The 13,937-nt window shown below is 46.2% G+C and overlaps 1 protein-coding gene across 7 annotated transcripts in view; it reads right to left on the reverse strand.

The window, feature by feature from the left end:
* Positions 1-13,937, reverse strand: part of LOC105493993 (LARGE xylosyl- and glucuronyltransferase 1) — a 634,501-nt gene that overhangs the window by 43,265 nt on the left and 577,299 nt on the right. The window lies entirely within an intron of this gene.

Here is a 13,937-nt window from a genome sequence, read left to right on the forward strand (position 1 = left end):
ACAAAAAGCAAACAAAAAAAAGAGGATGCCATTAACACCTGAGAAACGAATCCCCTCTTAGCTAAGAACAAAGGTGGTGCTCACTGAAAAACATATAACCAACCATAAACTCCTTAGAAACAAATGACAAATGTTTTCTTAGACAACTCAGCGTAAGAATTTCAAATAACATGGGGAAACGGGCCGGGCACGGTGGCTCATGCCTGTAATCCCAGCACTTTGGGAGGCCAAGGTGGGCAAATCACCTGAGGTCACGAGTTCGAGACCACCCTGGGCAACGTGGGGAAACCCTGTCTCTACAAAATATATAAAAATTAGCCGGGCGTGGTGACGGACGCCTGTAATCCCACCTACTCAGGAGGCTGAGGCAGGAGAAGCTCTTGAACCCTGGAGGCGGAGGTTGCAGTGAGCCGAGATCGCACCACTGCCCTCCAGCCTGGGTGACACAGTGGCATTCCATCTCAAAAACAAAACAAAACAAAACAAAAATAACACAAGAAAATGCCCAAAGAAGAAAACGGTCAAAACTGACAATGACCTCCGTATGACCTGATGCTTTTTTCTCCCTAGAGCTACTGATTTCAATCTTTGTACTAGGTCTTGGAAAAAACAAAACAAAACCAAACAAAACCAGCAAACCAGCACAGTAACAAAATAGAAATTCTTTTCCTTTCATTTCACCTAAGTTTAACCAGAATCTTGGCACCGTACTTTTTTCTCTTTTCTTTTTTTGAACTCTCTCAAAGTCTTACTTCATTAATCTGCTTGTAGAACTTGTTTAACTAGCTGTACTTCTCTCTTCCTTCACCAACTTGTGAAAAGAGCAGGCACACCTGCTGACAGGGAGCTAAGGAGATAACATTTCAGATATGCCAAGGCAGATACACAGATGTGCAAATCTGCAGCTGCCCAACCGACACGGTCTCATGGGAACTCCTACCAGGCAGGTATGATGTATGTTTTACAGATGAAGAACTGAAATTAAAAAGTGACACAACTTAGCAAAAAGCTAATCCACAGTGACAAAAATTGGACCAGGGCATGTGGGGTGGGGGAGTGAGAGGCCTGGGAAGAGGCAAGAGAGGGCTGGGAGGGACAGAAACCCACTCCACCATGACTGGAGCGAGGGGTACATGGATGTGCACTTTTGTGAAAATTCAGCTAACTGTGCACTTCGAATGGGAGGACTTAGCCGGGTGCGGTGGCTCATGCCTGTAATCCCAGAACTTTGGGAGGCCGAGGCAGGTGGATCACGAGGTTGGGAGTTCAAGACCAGCTTGGCCAAGATGGTGACACCCCGTCTCTACTAAAAATACAAAAAATTAGCCAGGCATGGTGGCGGGCACCTTTAATTCCAGCTACTCGGGAGGCTGAGGCAGAGAACTGCTTCAACCCAGGGGGCAGAAGTTGCAGTGAGCCAAGATCACGACACCGTACGCCACCCTGGGCGACAGAGTGGGACTCTGTCTCAAAATGAAAAAAAAAAAAAGAATGGGAGGACTTGTCGGATGCAATCTGTATTTCCATAAAAATCAACTTAAAAAAATGATAATTTGCCAAAGGTCACAGAAGGGTTGGTTCCATTTTTTTTTTTTTTCCTGTTAAATCAGCCTTGTCTATCACATGATAGAATACAGACAAAAGTTTACATGGCAAGGGTTACCAACCTAGCTGAATATCAGAGAATGTTTTTCCAAGAAGGTGTACTTTCTTTAAATCCCCAAATCAACAGTGGAGCAGTCGATATTAACTTGCTTCTGTATAGCCTTGCACCTGTTAAGACCATTGCCTTGACAGATTACTTAATGGCGTTATTTCTCAAGATGTGTGCTATGGAAGATGATGGCATTAATTGCTCCAATTCCTTCTCTCTCCCCCACCCCCTGCCACCTCAGATATCCTTGCCCTTTGCAGTGGTGCTTACTAAAGAGGCACAGTTTATTTCTCGGGCCTTGAGTAAGGGCTGGAATCATGATGTACTTCTGCTAACAAAAAGCAGGGGAAGTAATATTGTCTCAGTTTTGAGGCTAGACCTCAAGAGAGTGTTTCTTGCACCCCTACCACTGCCATGAGAGGATACCGAGGCTAGCTTGCTGGAAGATGAGACATTTGGGGCAGAGCAGCTCCTCCCCAACTGCCCAAGTCATGCAAGCCAGCCCAGCCCAGCTGCCTCAATAATACTACTTATTGTTTTTGAGACAGACAGAGTGTAGCTCTGTTGTCCAGGCTGAAGTGCAGTGGTGTGATCTCAGCTCACTGCAACCTCTGCCTCGTGGGTTCAAGTGAATCTCCTGCCTCAGCCTCCTGAGTAGCTGAGATCATAGGCACTCACCACCACGCCCGGCTACTTTCTGTATTTTTAGTAGAGACAGGGTTTCACCATGTTGGCCAGGCTGGTTTTGAACTCCTGGCCTCAGGCAATTCGCCCGCCTTGGCCTCCCAAAGTGCTGGGATTACAGGCGTGAGCTACCGCACCCGGCCAATAAATACTTCTTGAAGGTGACTGAGGTCTTACTGGTTTTGAGCAATAGATACTGATAAAGTGCTATTGGTATTTTGTGGGGGGCACTTTTTCATTATGAGGACCTGTCCCACCTATTGAAGGACAGTCAACCTCTTGAGCTCCTGCCCACTAAATGCTTACAGCATTCTCCAGACAGCCCTGTGAAGCTCCAAATGCACATGCATATTTCCCAATGCAGCTTGGGAAACCGCTTGAGATCCAGTGATCTGTGAGACATTGTCAACTATCTCTAAAATTTTTAACTGTTAAAAGAATGCAATTAGGGATATTCAGCTTTTCAAGTCAATTTGCTGTCCTTGCCTGTTTGAAGATTCTCACCAGGCCAGCAGTTTAATATAAGACAAGGAAGCTGAAATTCTCCTTCCATCTAAGATCTATGACCCCTCTGCTTCCTTCTGACCTGTAGGATTAAATCCAGATTTCCTTGTTGACAATTAGGAGCTGCTCTCTCTGACCCACCACCCCCATACTCTACGGCCTCATCACTGGTCTCTGTGCTCCCCAAACCTGCCTTTCCCTCACACCTCCGTGACTTTGTTCCGTGCCATGCTCTTCCCCTTTCGGGAATGCCCTCCCTCACCTCGCTCCGCTCTCCTCCACCTAAAAAACCTTCCATTTACCTTTCAAGATTCAGCCCAGATGGCACCTGCTCTGTGAGACCTCTGCTCATCCCGCTGGGGAGAAGCGATCCATTTCTTCTCTGCACTCCAAGAGCGCTCAGTTCGCAACTCCATTAAAGCACTTGTCAACTTGAACTGAAATTATTTAAGGGCAACTTTCCCGGTGAGACTGTGACACTGTCCCGAGCACCGTGCCTGGCTTGTGACAGGTGCTCAGTATCATGTGTTGCATGCCTGAAAAATTTTTGCTGTATACAACAAACCTGCAATCACTGTGAAGTTAAGACTATCCTTTCAATTTTCCTGTTGTGTCCTCTAATTATATGCACAGAACGTGATCAATAAGCCCATTCTTCAGCCCATCATTTGCTTCAATATTTGCATCCAAGGGTCTGTGATGGCTGAAAAGCTTTTGGAAAACAAACAAGCATGTGCCCAGCTCCACGTAAGGTGCTGGGTACAGGTGATTTCCTCTCCTCCCCAGAGCCCCCTGTGAGTCATCTGCAGCCTCATCTGACAGTTGAGAAGGGTAGAGGTGTCAAACCTGGGTCTGTGCCCCTCTACCACCATGCTGCTGCTTCAGAAAAGATGCCTGCTTGGCCTCACGTGAAGACGTAGATGCAACGTAGTGGCTAAGGTTACTTGTTCTAACCCACTCCTGCCTGGATGATCTCAGTGTAAGAAGTCAGTGTAAGAATTTCAAATAACATGGGAAAACGGGTCGGGCACGGTGGCTCATGCCTGTAATCCCAGCACTTTGGGAGGCCAAGGTGGGCGGATCACCAGAGATCAGGAGTTCGAGACCACCCTGGCCAACATGGGGAAGCCCTGTCTCTACAAAATAGGTAAAAATTAGCCGGGCGTGGTGGCGGACGCCTGTAATCCCACCTACTCAGGAGGCTGAGGCAGGACAAGCTCTTGAACCCGGGAGGCGGAGGTTGCAGTGAGCCAAGATCGCACCACTGCCCTCCAGCCTGGGTGACACAGTGACATTCCATCTCAAAAACGAAACAAAACAAAACAAAACAAAAATAACACAAGAAAATGCCCAAAGAAGAAAACAGTCAAAACTGACAAGGACCTCCGTATGACCTGATGCTTTTCTCTCCCTAGAGCTACTGATTTCAATCTTTGTACTAGGTCTTGGAAAAAACAAAACAAAATAAAACCAGCACACTAACAAAACAGAAATTCTTTTCCTTTCATTTCTCCTAAGTTTGGGTGAATGACCTAACCTTTCTGAGCTTCAGGGTCCTCAGCTGTAAAATGAGGACAATGGTCACTACCCCAGAAGGTTACAGAAGGATTCTGAAAGATGCTGCATAGAGAGAAAACAGCGGTTGAAGAAAACATTCAGTGGATGTCACTTATTATCGTAGCTATTATCACAGGAAAGGGAAACACCTGGGCCCCCGAACACACCTACGTGGACAGTTTTTGTCCTCAAACCTCACCTGAAGGAAACTGTATGGCAAGGGCCCAGAGACAGGGTTTCACCATGTTGGCCAGGCTGGTCTTGACCTCGGGTGATCTGCCTGCCTCAGCCTCCCAAAGCGCTGGGATTGCAGGCACGATCTACTGCGTGTGGCCTCTCCTCCTCTATGTGCACACACAGGTATGTACCCTTGAGTTGGGAAAAAAGACATTTCCAGGTAAATGGTTCCAGGAACCACTTTCTAAAAAGCACCATATGGTGAGTTCCTAACAGTAGGAGCTATATCCCCTTCATTTCTGAACCATCTGAACCTAGAATATCCAGGTTCTATAACCAATGTTAAAGATTTTCTGAGCAGTGGATTCACAGATGAATTTTATTGGCTTCTTTACACTTTTCTGTAGTTAATTAATTCCCTGCAATTTTCTCAAATGAGCTAATGCATGTAAAGTGTTTTGAAAACTATAAAGTGCTGCAGAAACCTAAGCAATGTGGTTATGATTATATCATGTACCTTTTCAAATTCTACTCTAGGCTTGCTTATTGCTGACTGCGTGGCCGATGTGATCCATCTTGGATGCTCAGCAAGCCTCTGTTGGATGTGCTCAGCCCCTGCATATGAGGAGAGGGAGTACTGATCAACGGAGGTGCTCTCAGGGCTTCTAAAGTACACCCTGCCTTACTGGGATTGACGAGGGCAGTCCTGGGGAAGAGGCCACCTCCAGCTCTGAACTTCATGATACCAACAATGGGATTCGGTGGTATCCACATCCCAAGCTCACCTGCAGTCCCTGCTGCAGTGTTTAAAGGGTATTACCTAGAGAAGATTGTCATTTACTAACCACAGTGGGTATTGTAGAAAAAAAGTCAGGTGGTCGGGCACCGTGGCTCGTGCCTGTAATCCCAGCACTTTGGGTGGCTGAGGCAGGCGGATCATGAGGTCAGGTGATCGAGACCATCCTGGCTAACACGGTGAAACCCTGTCTCTACTAAAAATACAAAAAATTAGCTGGGTGCGGTGGTGTGTGCCTGTAATCACAGCTACTTGGGAGGCTGAGGCAGGAGAATCACTTGAACCCAGGAGTGGGAGGTTGCAGTGAGCCGAGATCTCACCATTGCATTCCAGCCTGGGTGACAGAGTGAAACTCTGTCTCAAAAACAACAGAAACAACAACAACAGTAACAACAACAAAAAGGAAAGAAAGAAAGTCAGATATGCTGTCAGACACACCTGTCCCCAGGACTCTGGGCCAACCAGTTGCCATCCTTGAACTTGTATGTTCATTTCTCCTCTACATGGTGTTTTGCACCTTGATCCAGCTAATACTAACTGGGTACCTACTATGTGACTGATGCAATGCTAAATGTTTTCAGGTGCATTGCTTCATCAGTTTAATCCTTCAGCACAGATATCTGTTGTACAAAGGAGGAAACTAAGGCTCAGAAGCTTTCAGTAATCTGCTTCAGCAAGTGAGAAGCAGTCCGGGATGGGAATCCAGTCTTCGGAACTCAAACCAGGGACGTTTCACAACACTATTACTTCTTCCCAGGGGATGGAGGTGAGAATCAAATGAGATGGTGGAAGACCCAATGTTCCGTGAATGAAGCAGGCCATAAAAAAGTGTGGTCCCAATGCAGGAAAAAGACAAAAGGAAAAGAAAAACCCACTCAAAAATAGAAGGGAACACATTACAATGTTAACAAAGATTTTCTGAGTGGTGGATCCACAGATGAATTGTATTGGCTTCTTAAACTTTCCTGTAGTTAACTAGTTCCCTGCAATTTTCTCAAATGAGCTAATGCACGTAAAAGTGCTTTGTTAACCTTCAAGTGCTACACAGATCTAAGCAATGTGGTTATTTTATATTATGTACCTTTTCAAATTCTAATTTTGGCTTGCTTATTCCTGACTGCGTGGCTAATGTTATCACAGTGGTGAGACTCTAGCAGTTTAGAAACTGCCTCCTTGGCCGGATGCGGTGGCTCATGCCTGTAATCCCAGTAATCCCAGTACTTTGGGAAGCCGAGGCAGGCGGATCACCTGAGGTCGGGAGTTTGAGACCAGCCTGGCCAACATAGAGAAATCCCGTCTCTACTAAAAATACAAAAGTTAGTTGGGTGTGGTGGCGGGTGCCTGTAATCCCAGCTACTCGGGAGGCTGAGGCAGGAGAATAGCTTGAACCCAGGAGGTGGAGGTTGCAGTGAGCTGAGATCACGCCACTGCACTCTAGCCTGAGCGACAGAACAAGACTCCATCTCAAAAAATAAATAAATAAAAACAAACAAACAAACCCCCCCAAAAAACCAAACAACAACAACAAAAAACAAAAACAAAACCTGCCTCCTTTTCACCCAGGGTTTGGGTAATTTCTCTGGAGGGCCGTGGAGCCGGAGGGAGTATTTCATTAACAGGGTCTGAATGCTACTCTGCCCTGCTCTCCAACCACTGCCACAGGGAACAGAGGGCTCCCGACCAGGGAGGCACAGAAACAAAAGACAGATTTCTCCTGAGATAAAATGCATTTGCTAAATTGCTTCTTTGGGCAGCCACCTGAGGCAGAGGGAGATTTGGACTCACGGGAAAATGGCCCTTTAGGCAGTCTGCATTTATTTCTCCTCATCCATAAGGACAGTGGCCTAGATTGACCTTTTGAGCTGCCGGAAATGATGGCTGGTTATGCCCGAGGATCCAGAGGGAGTACAAGTGCATCCTGGGCTCTGGCCTTACAGACTTCTGTTCACAGTTGGGCAAACTAAGGAGTGAGATTATGGGGATAACTGAAAAGCGAGACCTGATGTCTCTGACACTCATTTTCTATGTGACCTTGAGCAACTCATGCCTCTGAATTAGTAAGACAAAGGGTTTGGGATTCATAAAGTGACTCTCAAGGATCACGCACTCACTGGGTCAGGTAAAGAGGGGAGAGCTTTGCAGGTTCTTTCTTATGTAAGACTCACACCAACTCTATAGATTAGGAACCACTCTTAGTCCTCTTCAGTAGAGGAAGACATCCATCATCTGAAAGGTTTAGCCATTGCTCAAGGTTACACAACGCACGAACAGAGCAGCTGAGATTCCAACCCAGGTGTATTTCCTCTGTATTCTTGCAGGTAACCAGGTCACTACAATGCCTAGTTGGTCAGCCTCTGGGCTTCTTTGTCGTTGTAACAGTAAACAATTCCGTGACTGCAGAGGACTCAACACATGTGTTTCATGCGGTGGCAGAAACATCCCGTGCTCACCAATATCCATATTCTCCTCTCTTCCATGGCACAGAACTAGGCTGTATCTCCAGCCTCAGTTAAGAATAACTCTGTGATAGAGCTCTGGCCAGTGGCATCTGGAAAGGCTCTGGCTAGTACACGGACCACTCTGAAGCCTTGCTCAGGCACAACCTTTACTGACCTTCTTTTCCTGGCTGACAGCCAGAGCAAGAGAATCCTGTAGAGTAGGCTGGGGTTCTGTGGAGGGCGGAGCCACAAGATGAAAGGAGCCTGGGTCCTTGAGCCTGCAGGAAAGCTACCTGCCAATCATGAACACCCATTTTGACTTTCTGCAAGTAATAAACTTCCAGCAGGTTGAGCCACATTACAGCTGCTTGTGCTACCTTAACTAACAGGCACATTGGAATGCTTGTAGCCTGTAAGTGATGGAGACATAGTACAATGGACCAATTAAGGAGTCTAGGAGGCCACCGTTTCTTTCTTCCTGGGACACCCCTCCTTCTGATGTATTGGGGCAACCGGTGAAATTGCTCATGGGGAAATCTCCACTCAAGCATGTTGCTTTGCACTTTGAACTTGCTTTCACTTTTTAGTGGCTTCATATCCACTATTTCATTTTTTCTCCTCCCCAATTCTTGTATGAGACAGGCGAGCAGGCGAGGCTGCCCTTAGGGCCCTCAGTTGACAGATGAGGGACCAAGTGCTCAGAGAAGCTGGGGCTCCAACTCTGGTCTCCTGAAACCTAACCCAGAGCTTGTCCCTGTGGTTTCCACAAAGCTGTTACATCTTCTTAAGTCACACAGACAGGTAGAAAAAGCTCACGACCTCCCTCGTTGCCTGCTGTGTGTATTAATCAACAAGTTCCAGGAACCCAAAGCATTTTTTACTAAGGAAACCAAACCTTGAGTCCATTTTCATTCTTTTGCAGGGAAGTAGGGGCTGCATTCAGGACTGTTGAGTGAAGGTTCAGAGAGGGTCTGCCCAGCCCTGACCTCGACTTAGAGGAGGTAAGAAAAAGGATCGGTCTCCTCCCTCCCAGTTATCAGTATTAATTGACGCATCACATACAATTCACAGGCTCTTATTTTATGTCAAGTCTTGTGCTATGAATGGGGAATGAGCTCCTGCTTCCGCATTTATATTATTCCTATGGTCTAGAAGGAGAGGCAATGAAGTCAGTCACTAATTACAAACACAGCGCAATCATAACACAAACCTTAATTTTGGGGGGCCTCTGCCATCTGCCACATTGTTCTAAGCTCCTGGCCTGTCTTACCTTCTTGATTCTTCTTAAGTCTATCAGGTAGGAATAACTGACTTCCATCTTACAGATGAGAAAACTGAGGGGCAGGGAGTTTAAGCAGATCACGGGGAATCCTGCAGCTGGCAGTCCAACTGGGATTTCACATGAGGCAGCCTCATTCCAGAGCTGCCCTCCTTACCTACGGCACAAGCAAGAGACGCCACTGGAGAGAGGGAGATCTGGTAGAAAGGAGAGGAAGGGAGTGCGCTGCTTTATAGACAAGGGAGGGCCGAACACCTGGCAAGTGCGGAAGGATGACAAACAGCACCCAGAGGGGTCAAACAGGGCTCTGCGTAAGTTGCAGCCGAACAGGATCAAAGCAGCCAGGCCACAAGGGGAAACCGGGGCCCTAACTTGTATCCACTGAGTCTCCTGATCCCACAGCTCCTCTTCCCTTCACCCCCTGTGCTCTGGAGCTTAACACATTCCTAGAGGGTCCGTGAAGACTGGCCTTGAGCCGCCTAGCCTGTCTTAGGGTTTGGGGTGCTGTCCATCCTGGGCTCTGCTGCCTGCTGCGTGACTGAAGAGTTGGTGACATGCGGCTCGCACGTGAGAGCAGGAATGCATTCTGGGCTTTCTCCGGGGTTTTTCTGAGATACAGCTGTTTCCACAGAGCCATCTGTTTCTTGGCATTGCCTTGCAGGGTGATGCCATAAAGTGTTTACAGAATCTGTGTATATGTGTCTTATTTTTAACTTCTAATTGAGGTGATGCTGTTGTCATTTCTTCTTAGTGGGCTGAGTGTCAGGGAACGGGGCCTTGGAAGTGGCCTGTCACCTTCATAGCGTGAGAGAATTGAGCTCGGAAGCCTTCTTCATTTCAGAGGTGAGGCAGTGATCTCACAGCAGCTGAGACAGCGGGTATCCAAGGCAAGCTTTCTGGAAAGTACTCGTAACAATAACTGCCTAGGTGGCGCGGCACTTTGAATACTTTAACCCCTTTAACGTTCCTCAAAGAGCCTGGTGTGGGTACATTTACTGACCATTTTACAGATGGGAAAACTGAGGTTCATATAAGGCTAGAGTTAAGCCTAAAGTCATAGATCTAGTCTAGGGCCACAGGGTCTTATTCTGTCGCTCAGGCTAGAGTGTGGTGGTGCTGTCTCGACTCACTGCAGCCTTGACCTCCCAGGCTCAAGTGATCCTCCCACCACAGCCTTCTGAGTAGCTAGGACCACAGGCATGTGTGGTTTGCTTATTTTTCACAGAGACGAGGTCTCACGATGGTGCCTGGGTTGGTCTCAAACTCCTGAGGCTCAAGTGATCTTCCTGCCTCAGCCTCTCCAAGTGCTGGGATTACAGGTATGAGCCACGATGCCCAGCTTGGGCCAAATTTTCTGCGTCCAAGTGGAGGGATGTTTCTGGCACACCACAAAGGCTTCAAGAAAAGGACTTGTTATAGTTCATTTGTTCAACAAGATTTATTGAGCATGGATCCGGTGCCAGGCACTCTTTAATGAAGATATACTGATGAATAAGACAGATAAAAAGCCCTGTAGTCACAGAGCTTACATTCTAGTGGGTACAGACATAATCAACAAAAATAAATAAGTCATGAATATATTAGTGATAAGTACTATGGAGAAAAATGAAGGAGCCCTGGAGAGAGGGAGTGCTGGGGTACGGGGCAGGCATAGCAATTTTAGAGAGAGGAGTATTTTAAACAGCCGTAGAGAGACCACTCAACTATGAACCAGGGCTTGATACCGGCTTCAGCTCTGCCACCAGCCTGTTCTGTGAATTCACCTCTCTGAGCCTCTATTTCCTTCTGTATAAAATGCAGATAACAGCAGTGGCTCACACCTGTAATCCCAGCACTTTGGGAGGCCGAGGCGGGTGGATCATGAGGTCAGGAGATCGAGACCAGCCTGACCAAGATGGTGAAGCCCTGTCTCTCTTAAAAATACAAAAATTAGCCGGGTATGGTGGCAGGCGCCTGTAATTCCAGCTACTCGGGAGGCTGAGGAAGAGAACTGCTTGAACCCTTGAACCTGGGAGGCGGAGGTTGCAGTGAGCCGAGATCGCACCATTGCACTACAGCCTGGGTGACAGAGTGAGACTCTGTCTTAAAAAAAAAAAAAAAAAAAAGAGATAACAGGAACTACCTTGAAGGGTTAGTGAAAGAGTAAGAAAACTGTATCCATATAACAACTAGGAGAATTGTGGAGTAACCTGGATATATGTAATAATGTAACTTACTATTACATTAATACGATGGCTACATCCATTTGGGAAGCCGTTCCTTGTCTTGTGGCTTTAGAGTTAGGTAGACGTGATTTCTAATCTTGCCCCCAGCACTCAGGAGTTGTGTGGCCTTGAACAAGTAAATCATTTCTTTGAAGCCTTCCTTTCCTTATCTGTGAAATGTGACTCATAATGCCTCCCTCCCTTTGTGGTGAAGATTAAAGTTGTATTTCCCTTTCTCTTTCTTTCCCTGCAGAAAATTTCCAATTCCCAAAATCTAGAAGCAAGCAGAGAAAGGTCTTAGAACAGCACAAAGAGCTGTGCTCATGCAGGAGAGACCAGAATGACTAATACCTATCACAGGGATACCGAGCAGGCTTTGGTTCCCTGCTATCACTAGGAGGCTAGGAGACCAATACTGATTACTCAGCGTGCTGTCTTGAGGAGGAGAAAGAAGTTGGGCATAATGCAGCCATCAATTAGTGATGTCTGCTGTGGGCAGGGGACGGAGACACTGGCTGTTGACTTGCAATTCCATATATATTCAAAAATTCACTGGTGTCCAGTCTTTTTTTTTTTTTTGTACTTTGTGGATATTTGATATGTTTCATAATCTAGCTTTTAACATAACAACAGATCATTCTTTTACCATCAGGCTTTCTAAATTAAATACCTTTGTGGGGTTTTGTGGGTTTTTTTTTTTTTTTTTTTTTTTTTTGTGGGTTGGCGGAGGCGGGGGAGGCGTTGGCTGCCTTGGAAAGAAGGAACAAGGAAGTGAGCCCAGAAAGGGTTGTTCTGAAGCTGATAAGCAGAAAGTGACAGCTGTCAGAAAGGAATTCACAGAATAAGCAGTGAATAGTCTGGGGCCATTTCCTGCCAGGATAAACAGTATGTTTCCTCCTCTGGCCACCCCCCCAACCTCCTCCAGCCTTTTCAATGCAACCATAGTCATCAGAAATTGTAAAATGAGTTTAATACTAAACTGAGTTTAGTATCTGGTTAATAAAGGAAGGGCATATACTTTAGCAGCAAGTTTCCTGTCCAAATTGGTTAAAACCCATCTATTTTAATGGGTTTTGCATTTAAAAAGATGAGGTTCCTTTACTTGGAAATACCCTTAGGTGGAGTAAGGCCCTTTTGATGATAAAGCATCGCCCTACAAATACGATACTTAGGGGAGTCCTATGTTTCTAAATAGCAAACTGAATGGCAACTTCCTATGCTATCTTCTGGGCTGTCAGGTACATGCGAGGTGGAAGGATCCTTATTTCCTTATGTTTCATTAAAAAAAACCCAACAAAACACAGACTCCAGAGGACAGGGCTCAGATCAGTGGGTTCTTTACAGAGGGAAATATTTCAGCCCAACATGAGGTAGAACAGTTTAGCATCTGGAGCTTTCCAACAGCAGAGTAAGCTGCCTTGAAAGGTGGTGAGCTCCCTGTCTTTGGGAGGATTCCAGCAGAAGCCAGATGCAAGCCTATTAGGGATACCGTGGAATGATTCTGAATAGGTAAAACGGTCGAGAATAGCTCTGATTATCCAACTATGTCCTGGGAGAGTCCCGGGGTTTCTTGGATATTCTTTTATAAATTTAATTTAATTTTAGGGATGGGGTTTCGCTCCATCACAGAGGATGGAGTATAATGGATCGATCATAGCTCATTTCAACCTTGAACTTCTGGGTTCAAACAATCCTTGCGCCTCTATCTCCAAAAGTGCTAGGATTACAGGCATGAGCTACTGCACCCTGCCATTTCTTGGATATTCTTCAAGGGCTGGGTTGCTAAGGAAAAGGGAGAGAAATGCTAAGGTACAGAATTCTAACCTCTGTCCCTATTTCAATCAATCAACTAATAATAACTAATGCATTCCAAATGCTTACCGCATTACATAAAGAATTTACGAGTCCCAGGGAGAGATGCCCAAACTATGGGAGACAAGTGCCCGTAGCCAATCAGCTGCTGTCATTCCAGAGCACTGGGGGAGCCTGCTCTCTTGCAAATCAAACTGTCTTGTCCTAGAGCAAGTAGCCCAACCAGAGGCTCGGAAATGGGGCTCTGCCTCTCACATCTTAGCTCCTTGATGAAGAATTGCATCTCTGACTAGATGGATTTATTTTTATTTTTAGTTTGGCAGCAAGGCAAACCAAATGGCCTCTTCTTCCTACCCTGAATTTCTGAATTGATGGGGATACGCGGGATTGTCTGACCTACAGCAAATGTGACACCCCCTCGCATTCTTCACAGACAGATTTCTCAGAGACTCTACGGGTGCCCTTCTCTGCTAGATCTTTTTACCCGAGTTGCTAATAAAACCCAAAGCCTATTTGTGGAACAGTGGATTATGATCACATGGGCCAGACACTGGGGTCTGTGAAGAAATGCATCCCACGGCACACTGTGTTCCCGGTGCCAAGTCCTTGTTTTTTGGCCATAAATTGTCCATAAAACCCCCTGGCAATGGCGCCATGGACCCATTTCTCAAATGGTAAACCCAAGGCTTAGAGCATTTAGGTGACTTCTCTGAGGTCATGTGTCTATTAAATGAGCGATTCAATTACCAGAGAGCTCACACCCTTATTGTCATTATCAATTTCCCAGTGAAAAAATTAAAATAATGCAAAAATTCACTTGTGCAGCCATTTC

This window comes from Macaca nemestrina, chromosome 15 (assembly GCF_043159975.1).
Source record: "Macaca nemestrina isolate mMacNem1 chromosome 15, mMacNem.hap1, whole genome shotgun sequence".
Classification (NCBI taxonomy): domain Eukaryota; kingdom Metazoa; phylum Chordata; class Mammalia; order Primates; family Cercopithecidae; genus Macaca; species Macaca nemestrina.